This window comes from Balaenoptera physalus, assembly GCF_965194825.1.
Source record: "Balaenoptera physalus genome assembly, chromosome: X".
Lineage (NCBI taxonomy): Eukaryota > Metazoa > Chordata > Mammalia > Artiodactyla > Balaenopteridae > Balaenoptera > Balaenoptera physalus.
This window is the reverse complement of record NC_138903.1, coordinates 67,730,095-67,743,896: the sequence shown is the minus strand read 5'-3', so window position 1 is coordinate 67,743,896 and position 13,802 is coordinate 67,730,095.

The following is a 13,802-nucleotide window of genomic DNA, read 5'->3' as shown; positions in this document are numbered from 1 at the left end:
TATGCAGAGACAGCCTGGAGAGTTTTGGGTGTGGTCTGGATGAGGTGGGGATGGCCACTGTCACCACACTCAGGAGTACACAGAGGTTCATTTCCCAGTGAAAGTGTCCTAGCTCCATCCACTCCACACTTCAGGTTAACACTAGATCTGGGGAAGAGAGGTCCTGGGAGAAGTCTGCCACAGAAGCAGCTCAGATCTGAGGCAGCAGCATTGCAGCCACCTCAATTCCTGCAGCCTCAATGTCCCAAACCCAGCCTCAGCCTAATCCACACAACAGCCTTGCACTAGATCTTGGATGAACACAACAAAGAAAGGGATGCAATCTTGGGCTGTTTCTGAGTGGAACCACGGATGCCTACACAGGCAGCACATAAGTCCTCTGTGACTGCAAAAGCATCACTTGCTTCAGCAACAACCTTCTTTGGGTGAGAACATGTACTCAAGGGCAATGGAGCTTGATTGAACCCAACCCTCAGGGCTTCTACTCTAACAACAGATGAGAAGACCCCTCCCCTGACAGGGCAGTGACAGCCATGGAGCAGAGAGGAAGTTCCGTCTCATGTCCAGCACAGGCTCTAGATACTACAACACCAACCACAACCTTTATCAAGGGGAAAATGTCCAGCACACTCTGAGGAAAGATGTGGCTGCTGTCTGTAATGAAACCAGCCCTCACACCAAAAATATTGGACATGCACAGTCTACACAGGGATGCTACTACATAAAAACACCCCTTCAAGACCACAGTATATAACTATTTCTCCTAAATTCACAGAAACAGAGAAAGTTAAGTGAAATGGAAAGGCAGAGGGGTCTACTCTCAATTAAAAGAACAAGAGAAGTCCCCTGAAAGAACAAACAATAAAGCAGAGCTCACCAATCTACTAGACCTCAGGTTCAAAAAGGAAGTTAAATAAAAAAGGCTAACTGAATTAAGATTATTGCTAGAAGTGCAGATCACTGAAAAAAGGAACCTTTAGTGCTTTCAATTGCTGAGAGAAAAGCCAATCTAGAAGCAATGAATAGCAGACTAAATGACACAGAAGAATGAATAAATGATCTGAAAGACAGAGTAATGGAAATCACCTAATCAGAACAGCAGAAAAAAAGAAAAATGAAAAAAAAATTAAAGCAATATACAAGGTCTATGGGGTAATATAAAATATGCCAACCTAAACATAATAGGGGTTCCAGAAGGGGTAGAGAGAGAAAGGGGGATTGAAATGTATTTGAAGAAATTATGGCTGAAAACTTCCCAAACCTAAAAAAGGAAACAGGTATCCAGGTACGGGAAGCACAGAGGATCCCAAACAAGAGAAACCCAAACAGACCCACACCAAGACATAATATAATTAAATGGCAAAAGTTAAAGACAAAGAAAAGATTCTAAAGGCAGCAAGAGAAAAACGGAGTCATTAACAAGGAAACCCACCATAAGGCTATCAGCTGATTTCTCTGCAGAAATTTTGCAGGCCAGAAAGGAGTGGCATAATATATTTAAACTCCTGAAGGAGAAAACCCTGCAACTTAGGATACTTTACCCATCAAGATTATATTTTAGAATAGAAAGAGAGATAAAGAATTTCTCAGACAAGCAAAAACTAAAAGAACACAGCAATACTAAACCTGGCCTAAAAGAAATATTGAAGGGTATTCTCTAAATAAAAAAGAAGCAAGAATGTATAGAAAAAGGAAAATCACAATGGGAAAAGCAAATATATAAAAGGATTAATGATCCCTCAAATAATCCAATACATAGATTAAAAAACAATACAAAATTGTAAAAGCGATTTTAACTACAATTAACAGCAGAAGGATAAGCATGATGTAAAATAGGACATCAAAATCACAAAATGTGGGGGAATGGAGTATAAAAATGTAAATCTTTTAGATGTGTTTGAACTTGAATGAATATCAGATTAAAGCAAGTAGATATAGTCATGGGTCAACATACTTGAACTCCATGGTAAGCACAAATCAAAAATATACAATAGAGTCACAAATAACAAAAACAAAGGAACTCAAGCATAATACAAGAGAAAATCATCAAACCACAAAAGGAAGAGCAAAAATAAGAAGAAATGAATAAAGAAGAATTACAAAAACAAGTGGAAAACAAGGATTAAAATGGCAATAAGTACATATGTATTAATAATTACCTTAAATGTCAAAGGACTGAATGCTCTGATCAAACAACATAGAGTGGCAGATTGGATAAATAAACAAGAATCTACAATATGTTCCCTACAACAGACTCACTTCAGGGCAAAGGACACACAGACTGAAAGTGAGAGGATGGGAAAAGATATTTCATGAAAATGGAAATGACAAGCAAGTGGGGATAGCAATACTCATATCAGACAAAATAGACTTTAAAACCAAGGTCATAAAGAAAGACAAAGAAGAGCATTTTATAATGATAAAGGGCCTGATGCAAGAGGACGGTATTACACTTAATGGTATTACACTTATTCACATATATGCACCTGATAAAGGAGCACCTAATTATATAAAACAAATACTAACAGACATAAAGGGAAGAAATGGCAATAATATAACAATAGTAGGAGAATTTAACACCCCACCAACCTCAACAGACAGATTGTTCAGACAGAAATTCAATAAGACAACAAAGGTCCTAAAATGGCACAATAGTCCTTTTGGACTTAATTGATATCCACAGGCCACTACATCCGAAAAAAGTAGAATACACATTCTTTTCAAGCATTCATGGAACATTCTATAGGATAGACTACATATTGGGTCATGAAACAAGCCTCAACAAATTGATGATATATATTATTTCAAGCATCTTTTCTGGTCAAAATGGTATGAAAGTAGAATGAACACATGGAGACTAAATAATATGCCACTTAAGAAACCAATGGGTCAAAGATGAAATCAAATAAGAAATCAGAAAATACCTCTAGACAAAGGAAAATGAAAACACAACATTACAATAGTTATGGAACGCAGCAAAAGCAGTTCTAAGAGGGAAGTTCATAGTGATACAGGCCTTCCTCAAGAAACGAGAAAAATCTCAAATAAACACTGTAACCTATCATTGAAAAGAATTAGAAAAAGAAGACCAAACAAAACCCAGTCAGCAAAAGGAAGGAAATAATAAAGGTCAAAGAGGAAATAAACAAAATAGAGATTAAAAAAAATAGAAAGAGCCATAATACCAAGAACTGGTTTTTTGAAAAGATAAACAGAATTGACAAACCTCTAGCCAGGCTCACTAAGAAGAAAACAGAGAAGACCCAAACAAACAAAATCAAAAAAAAAAAAAGAGGAGAAATAACTACTGATACCACAGATATACAAAAAAACTATGAGAATAATATGAACAGCTACATGCCAACAAATTGGACAACCTAGAAAAAATAGACAAGTTTCTAGAAACATACAGGCTGCCAAAACCAAGTCTAGAAGAAACAGATAAATTGAACAGACTGACCACTAGAAATGAAATAGAATCTGTAAAAACAAACAAACAAAAAAACCATGAAAACAAAGTCCAGGACCAGACAGCTTTGCTGAGGAATTCTACCAAACAGTTCTACCAAACATATAAGAAGAACTTATACCTATCCTTCTTAGACTATTTCAAAAAATTGAGAAGAAGGGAACACTCCCAAATTCATTCTATGAAGCCACCATCACCTGGATACAAAAACCAGACAAAGACAGTAAAAAAAAAGAAAATTACAGGCCAATATCCTTGATGAATAGCAATGCAAAAATTCCCAAAATGTTAGTAAAGGGAATCCACGAATACATAAAAAGGATCATACACCCTGATAGAGTTGGATACATTCCAGGGCCACAAGGAGGTTCAACAAACACAAATCAATCAGTGTGATACACCACATTAACAAAAGGAAAGAGAAAAACCACATGATCATCTCAATAGACACAGAAAAAGCATTTGACAAAATTCAACGTTCATTCATGATAGAAACTATCACCAAAGTGGGTATAGAAGGAACATATCTCAACATCATAAAAGTCATTTATGACAAACCCACAGCCAACATAATACTCAACAGTGAAAATCTGAAAGCCAGTCTGCTAAATTTAGCAACAAGATAAGGATGCCCACTCTCAACATGTCTATTTGACATAGTATTGGAAGTGCTAGCCATAGCAATCAGATGAGAAAAACAAGTAAAATATATCCAAATTGGAAGGTAAGAGGTAAAACTGTTACTAATTGCAGATGACATGATATTCTATATAGAGAACCCTAAAGTCTCCACACAAAAACTATTAGAATAAGTGAATTCAGCAAGGTAGCAGGATACAAAATTAATATACAGAAATTTGTTGCATTTCTTTACACTAATAATGAAACATCAGAAGAAGAAAGTAAAAAACAATCTAATTTAAAATTGCATCCAAAATATAAAATAAAATGCCCAGGAATAAACTTAACCAAGGACATGAAAGGCCTATACACTGAAAACTATAAAACACTGATAAAGGAAATTGAAGGTGATACAAAGAAATGAAAAGATATCCCATGCTCTTGGTTGGAAGAATTAATATAATTAAAATGGAAATACTACCCAAAGCAATATACAGATTTAATGTTATCCTTATCAAAATATCCATGACATTTTTCACAGAACTAGAACTAATAATCCTAAAATTTTGTGGCATCACAAAAGGTCCAGAATTACCAAAGCAATCCTGAGGAAAAAGTACAGAGCTGTATCTATAGCCTTAAGTCTGGGAGGCATAACCCTTCCAGACTTAAGGCTATACTACAAAGCTACAGTAACATTCAATATAAACATGTGATATTGGCACAAAAACAGGGATTTAGATCAATGGAGAAGAATAGATAAATAATCCCACTCACCAATGGTCAATTAATCTATGACAAAGGAGGCAAGAATATACAATGCAGAAAAGACAATCTCTGCAACAAGTGGTATTAGGAAAGCTGTACCTCTACATATGGGAAACACTGACTGAAACCACCCACCCTGGCCAGGCACCACAGTAACCATTTGCATGAGCTATTTTATGACAGGAGGTCCTAGTGAGGAACATGGAACTAACAAGCCTCCACCGACCGGAAGAATTCAGGAAAGGTCAAAAGGAGACTCCAGTCCATATGTCCTACCAACCTCCTAGAATCCTGCTCGCTGGAATCCAGCTTGGCTCAGTGATGCGTGCACCACCAGGAAGGGCCCTGAGTCAGAATGATTGGCCAGAGACAACCAGAAAACTAATCTCATCACCATAAAACTCAAGACTGTAAGCCACGTCGCAGAGCAGTCCTCCTGGGTTCCCTTACCCTCCTGCTCTCCGCCCCGGCGCCCCTTCCCAATAAAGTCTCTCGCTTTGTCAGCACATGTGTCTCCTTGGACAATTCATTTCTGAGTGTTAGATAAGAGCCCACTCTCAGGCCCTGGAAGTGGTCCCCATTCCTGCCACAAAATTAGAACACTCCCTCACACCATATACAAAAATAAACTCAAAATGGTTTAAAGACATAAACATAAGACATGACACAATAAAACTCCTTGAGGAAAACATATGAAGCTGTAGATTCAGTGTGTCCGTGGAGGGTGTGAGTTCAGGATTCTTCTACATCATCATCTTGAGCTGGAATACCATTAACACTTCTAATTTGGGGAAATGGCGACTATAAAAATGTGTGGATACTGACAGCTTTGATAGCCCTGTAGGTAACTTTTCTTAATCTTACAGATTTAATCTGTGGTTGAAGAACAATGATAATAAAGTTGTCTGTTTCAAAGTTCTCTGGATTAGATCATTGGCTCTCATTGTGTGGTCTCCCGAGCAGCAGCATCAGTCACTTGGCAATTTGTTAGAAATGCAAATATTCTGGGGCTTCCCTGGTGATGCAGTGGTTGAGAATCCGCCTGCCAATGCAGGGGACATGGGTTCAATACCTGGTCTGGGAAGATCTCACATGCCACGGAGCAACGAAGCCCATGCACCACAACTACTGAGCCTGTGCTCTAGAGCCCATGAGCCACAACTACTGAGCCCGCATGCTGCAACTACTGAAGCCCACACACCTAGAGCCTGTGCTCTGTAGCAAGAGAAGCCACCACAATGAGAAGCCTGCACACTACAATGAAGAGTAGCCCCCACTCACTGCAAATAGAGAAAGCCCGTGCGCAGTAGCGAAGATCCAACACAACCAAAAATAAATAAAATAAATAAATTTATTAAAAAAAGAAGAAATGCAAATTTTCTGGCTCCACCTAGACCTACGAAATCAGAAACTCTGGGAGTGAGGCCCAGCAATCTGTATTTTAACAAGCTTTACCAGCTTTCCATTCACCTCACTTCATCCAATGGAGAATAATCTGTGATTTAAATAAGACTGCCACCTCAGTACTTTTGCTTCCGCCCAGGTGGTCTCATTATAGTCCCATGTACATTTCTTTGTCTATCTTCAGGTTTTTTGTTCATTCTATGCACCTTCCCCTACCCCCACCTAGTATTTTATTATTATTTCCTCTATCTATCCTACTCCTACCCACACTCAAGACCTAATTACCTTCCTCCATGAAATTTTCTCTGATAATTCTGCATTGAGATCTCCCTTCTCTCCATTCCAATTCTATTTGTTGTTTCCAAGACTTAATCGACTTCTTAATTATTTACCACTTGTTTTAGATAGTATACATGTCCTTCTCATTTTCCCAATTTGATCATAGGAAGGGGGACCAAGATTTTCTTTCCTCTCATGCCCACGTCTGTTCAAAGGTGGTGCTGATCCTGTGAATATTGAATGAATTTACTTTGACCACCTTGATAATAACCAAATGATTTCTGCTTAGGAATACAGTGAAAGTAGAAAGATAGCAGAAGAAACAATTTTATTGATTCTGTTTCACTTTGACTGAAGTTGGGAAATGCATAGCTGAGGAGGAAGGTATAAATTTAAATGTAATATGGCCCACTCCTCAATGCTGTCTAGTTGTAAGATGGATTCTGAGGAGAAATAGCAGAAATCAGAAGGTAGAATGGGGTAGGCCTGTCTGTCTACCTAACTACCAGAAATTGAGTCTGACTCTTGTTCCATGGAATCTCTCCTTTGTACTTCGGGGCTGATTCAAACTCTCCCAGTTAACAAAAGTTGCTTTTAACTAATAGGTGTCTGGAAATGTGTGAAATGGAAACAAACATCCAGCTGCACATTTCTGGAAGCTTTTGCCCACTGAGGAAAAATAATGAGTATATACAAATACTGGTTTCTATGAGGAATTAGCTCTGAGGAGAAGTAGAACTAAGGAAATCAGCAAACCCTTGTTCAATTGAATGTAGCCCAAACTTTCACCAAAATGAAAGGTAAACACACTTAGACTTTAAAGTTTTTCCTCTTAGAGTCCCACCTTGCTTCAGTGAGTGTATAGCTCAGATCATAAGCCGATGCTGGCAAAATCTGGAAGATGCCACACACTCAGTTGGGTGGCAGAAGTCTGTTTTCACATAAAAAAATGGAATTCTCTTACTCTCTGAAATCTTTCAAAGCTCTTTGAAGACCTCAGAAAATATCAGATCTACAGAGTCCCAATTTCAGTAGGATTAGTGCACCTTCTTTTTATTATTCTTTTCCCAGGACATATGGTAATTTGTACTTCTTAGAGTAGGTACCTGAGAGTAAAGAAAACATTATGGGTGCCAGTTCTCAATGGTGGACGCCTATATGGATGAAAAGTGAAAATTTTAATAAAATTATGTTGGTGTGTGTTTTTTCTGATTTATTAATTGACCTAGCACCAAAAGTGTAAATTAGCAATTCAACTATTTTTTCCTAGTAATTAGGCCAGTTACTTGACTGAATCTACTGTTTAACAAGGGGGTAAAATCAAAAACACATAAATTATATTTGGTTCTGTCTATTGTCATAAACAGAGGACAAGAACCACATTGCTAATGTTTACCAAGGGCCAGATAAAAAAACCTCTTGAAGAAGAAACACTCATTGGTAATTGGCACTCACACATTCATAAAAGTACTGACCCATAACACAATTGTGACGTGGACAAAGTTTCTCCTGGGCTTCTTACACCTTAATAACTTAATATAGAAATTCTTCCTGAGATCTGGTTATTTTATTAGTTAATATTTATTCCTTTATTGGCTAATATTTATTGTACACAATGATTTACATAGATTAACATAGATTAACCCATAGATTTAACCCATTAAATTTTCACAGTACCCCTGGGTACTTGCATAATTAATAAATGGTAGAACAGGAATGCCAGTCCAGGAAGTCCGACTCCAGAGTCCATACACTTAACTCTTATTTTATACTGATTCACCTTATAACCTTCCTTCTTCTTTAGTCTATTTAGACTTACTAATGCAAAGTTGCAGTTTGGAATGATTAAGAAGATGGGCTTTGGATTTAGACATGGATTGGAATCCCAGCTCCACCATTTACTAGCTGTGTGACCTTAGGCATTTTATTAACTTTTCTGATCTTTCATTTTTTCCTTCTGTAAAATAAGAACAACCACTTAACAGGGTTTTTGTGAGGAATAAATTGGTATGATAAATATCATAGGCTTTGTACACAGTAGATGTTCAGTTCATTATCCCCTTTCCTCAAAGCAGCCTACCAATTGGCCACCACAGATAGCCTCTGGATATTTAGCCTGTGTGCTTCACCATTCTTACTCCCACCATCACAACCAAAACTACTCAACTAGGCCCATCCTTTGTCATCCAGCCTGGTAACACCTCATATTCATGTTCACATTTGTGTTCAAGCTGAAGAATTTTCTTGCCTCCTCCCAAACTTCACTTACACATCTCTGTATTCCATGAATGATAATGGTTATAAATGTTACTCTTCCAAAGTTCAATATTTATTTGCATTTAACTAGGGCCACCTAAAGACATACCACCTTACTCCAGGGATAGCATCTATTTTTGCCTGCCCAGGACCATGGAGCTACAGAACAAAATGATCATGATAAGTTAAATGAAAAAAGGTACAAAAATTAGATCCTTGAATTCTATTAAAATTATCTTTCAAAAATTTCACACTGCCTCATAGTGTTTGGGTTTGTTTCTTTCTGAGAACAAAATAAAACCCTCCTTTTACCCATGTGTAAAGATAAAAATAGAGAAAAATAAATTCTAATCAACAAATACAATAAATAATAAAAGGTCAATCTCAAATCTCTATTTGAGATGATTAGAAAATCTTGAGTTGACTGGCTCTCTTGCAGCTTCATCAAATAGTGACTCTGGTTCTCCAGTGATCTCCACATCTCCAGGGGTGGCATTAGTAGTCTCCTTGCTCTCATTGCGACTTCAAGACCAAAAATCTCCCTTTATTATTTACCACAATTGTTGTCCTTTGAGATAAATGCCATATGGCTCTATCATCCTCTCCTTCTACTTTGATGCAATCTGTTGATCACTGCTCCAGTCCCTTTATGAGGACTCTAGCTCCAAGCTGCTTTAAGACTTTAAATTCGGATGTCATTTAGAGAGATTTTCATGTCCGTGTACATAGTCCAACTACTACCTTAGCCCAATTGTTCCTTGACCTTTTTAACTAGAAATAAATTTTTACAAACTCTGCTTCAGCCACCTGCTCCTCTGGCCACGTCTGAACACTGCCATAAGGCAAAAACTGCTTCACCTATAAAACAAAAATGCAGACATCTCACTAATGGACCCCAAGACGATCTACCTTCTGTTCTCTTACTCCTTTTTCTATTCTTATTCTCTGACCTACAATAAGTCATTCAACCCCTCCTTTTATCCCTGTGCATAACTTCTCTCTCTCTTCACTTCCTCCTCTATCTAGTTTGGACACTATGGACCTCAATTTCTCTCTTTCCCAGGACTCTCAATTCCCTTATCCTTTTATCAGAATCATATCTGCACTACTAAACCCCAGTCCTGAAGCAATCTAAGCACCTTCATTCACTGCTATTGAACCCAAGCACCTGGCATTATTATTATTAGGCACACCTGTGTTTGAATATTTTCAGCTGCCCACTAACTGTGTGACCTTAGGCAAGTTTTTTAACTTCTCTGAGCCAGAATTATCTGCAAATGGAGATAATAATACTTACTCTGTTTTCACCACAGGATTATTATGATGATGTATGTAAGGAGCTACCTGGAACATAGTAAGTGTCCAACAAATTTCCAATATCTTCATTGTTATATTATCTTAAACTTGACTCATCTTCAACTACTTTGGTAAATCTACAGTAGAAGCAAGGAGATAAAGAGATACAACATACAAATGATTTGAAAGAGCTAAGAACTATAGACCTTATGTAAATTTAACAGAGACATTTTTAAGGTACTTAGGGAACAAATCCACTGTCCAGAACATAGTGTCTCACAAATTCTTTTTTAATGCAAATAAAGGAAGCAAGAGAGGAAGGAAAAGACGATGCAGCCTAATAAATCAGCCCTGAATGGGTATCTCCACATCAATGGGTAGAATATTTCAGGTTGTCTCATAACAATCCCAATATTCTCAACTTGTGATCTCTGACTATATTCCCAGACTCCCAGTATTAGCTCCCTTCCTGGATTATTCCTTCCAGGACCTTCTTATTAAGTTATTTGCCCTGTTATCTGTCCTAGCAACCTATCAATTACCTTGCCTTTTAGAGCACAAATTGTGCCCATCTTTGATTTCTATCTCTGCCCAGTTCTAGTGCCACCTAAGGCAATAATTGTGAACATGACACAGAAGTGAAAGATCTACCTTCTCCTTCTAAATTTACCCTTAACACCATACTCACCATTTGAGACACTGCTATCAGACAGTAACTGAAGCACACAAAAAGATATGGATAATAGACAGATGATAGATATATATTTAGATAGATAAATAGATGGATTCTAATTATATGAAAAGGAAATACAAGGGACTTCCCTTGGGGCACAGTGGATAAGATTCCACGCTCCCAATGCAGGGGGACCAGGTTCGATCTCTGGTCAGGGAACTAGATCCCACATGCATGCAGCAACTAAGAGTTTGCATGCCACAACTAAGGAGCCCACATGCCTCAACTAAGGAGTCCGCACGCTGCAACTAAGACCTGGCACAACCCAATAAATAAATAAATAAATATTTTTTTTTAAAAAAAGGAAATACAGGAGGTATCTAGAAAAAGTATGTCCTTTAAGCATAAGCTTTTATAAGGCAGGTCTGCAAGGTGGACTTGATTCACCACAGGATTATTCCAGTCGGATTGGCATTACTAAGCATTACCAGGAGTGCATAAACCAAGTGAATGCTCTAAAGGCCATAGTGCTCGAGATGGAGGTCTTAGAAAATTTTGACTTTGGGCTCCCATTTCCACATACTATTTTTTTATCAGGCCACATCTGAACTATAGACAACCAAGCTAGTCATTAAGCTCAGCTTCTCTAGGCTGAAGTCCATAGAAAAAGGTAGTCTGTTCTCATTCTAGAATGATTTGGTCTTCATAATCATACTAGTTGCTGCTTGTGTGTTTGAGAAAAGATTGTCAAGGCAACTTGGGGTTGAGGGAAGGAAGAGAGAAGAAACTGATGGGAACCATACATGGAAATCAGCAAACAGAGCTGCCCATCCAAACAGTAACAGAGGGACACTCCACCTCCAAATTGTTTTCTGCATGCCCATGTGATGTCTATTTCTGAGAAGCAAGCTTTGGCCTCCACAAATTGGAAATTGGGAAATTAAAGGAAACAAATGAAACTATTTTTTTCTCACTGGCAAGCAGCAAGATTCTCTTGCCCTAGGCCTACTTATAGTCTCCACATCCCCTTTCATAAAGGGTCTAGTAGAAGAGAACAACTTCAAAGGAAGTGTTATGTGATCGGTTAGCCTCAGCATTGTTAAATGATGTGCTAACCCAAATCAGGGCTATGGGGACATAGAAAGCATCATGAAGGGAAAGGTCTTATTTCCATGAAGTGCTCATGGAGGCTGACACTCTATGATGTGGTTTGGGCTGAATTGAGGTTTTTTAAAATTTGTTTTTCTCCCCTAATCAGTTTAATATGTAGGCTCTATTGGTAATTTTCCTGACTCTCATTATGTACTTCCTTTTTAAAATAAAATAGAAAAATGCATATCAACGACTTACTTATTCCATAGTGCCATCAATTCTCACCATATACACATGGAGATAAAATCCTTCTTCAATAAACTCTATGAGGCAAACAGATTTTTTATTAATGTGGGATTTTACTGTCCTAAGTACTATACTAGAAATCACATTCCCAGACATCAAGCACTGGGATGAAACAGATCTGATGTCTACTCTCTCCACATCTACCTCCCTCCCTAACCAACATATGACACACCAAGGAACTGAGCAATAAATTAGCAGGTAAAACTAAGTATTCTGAAGGTAGAGGGGAAAACAGGGAGAATCCCTAAACAAAGCGTCATTTGTTCTCAAAAAGGTGTTAAGCTGTTTGAATCATTCATTTATTTATATTCCCCACACTGTTCTCCTCTTTGACCTTAGCTCAAGGATCTGAATGATATGTAGTTGAAGGAGTATATTTATATAATGTTATTCTGTTTCAGTAAGTAATATGGAAGTTAAAATTAGTTTTCCTAGTGGCGTGGTTAGAAAGTAGGCGAGGGACAGCATAAGTGAAATCAAAGGATAATTGTTATGTGAAGGCCATCTAACGAAAACACAATAGCTGATAAGGGCTCTGTTTCCATTTCTTACCATTCTCATTATTTATTTGTTTTTGTATATTCCTTTGTTTCTTATTTATACTCTAGATTCTTTCAACAAGGATTTTCAGGGTCATATGATAAAAGATACATGCAATTAGAGCTTTTAAAAGAAGGTTAAAAGGCCATACCAAATAATTTGGGTGGAGTGAAATAGGATTATTCCAGATATCTAAGTTAATATAATTTGGGTCTTCCTGGATGTGAAGACAAAAAGGAAAATGTGATAGTTATACAGTGACCACTGCCCAATAAATGAAAGCATAACAGTTTTTTAGGAAATAAACTATAAGCCACATGCAGGTAGGGACTATACCCATTTTGTGGTTAGCACAGGGCCTGGCACATGGTAGGAGCTTAATAAATATTTATTGTAATAATGAATTAATGAAGTTTTAATGAGTTTATTGAGAGTAGGGACTATGACTCAGCTCATTTGGTATCCCAAGGATTCATCAGTGAGTCATACATAGATATTCAATGTTCATCTGTGGAATGGATGCATGGAAGAGAGAAAAGTTTTCCTGGCACTAGTCTCTAATAAGATTGTAGTAAGTGTATATGTATATTACAAACAGGGAAAAACATTAAAGACAAGTTTTCAGTAGTAGCAGTTTTATAGGATATGTTCTGATGTTTGTCATTTGGTCCTTTCTCATTTCATCCTTCAGTGAAAGTCAATGACATGATATTAACATCACAATCTTCTTATTGCTAAATAAAAATAACACTCTTCATTTCTTTACTCATTTACCTTTATGTCAGCATTTGATATTAGTAACCCCTCTTTCCTGAGTGGTCTCCTCCCATGGCTTACATAATACCATCTTTGCCAGTATTCCCTCTTATCTCTTCAGTCACTTTTTGTCATTCTCCTTTGAAGTTCTACTTTCTCTGCTTGCTTCTTGAATGTTGGTGTTTCTCAGGAACCTGTCCCTGTCCCACTTCTATTTTTACTCCAAATACTTTTTCTGGATGATTTAATTCATTCCCATGGGTTCATCTACCACCTCTAGGTTTGATTCCCCTTTCCTAAATCCAGATCTTTCCCCCAAGATTCAAATAGGCATATATAACT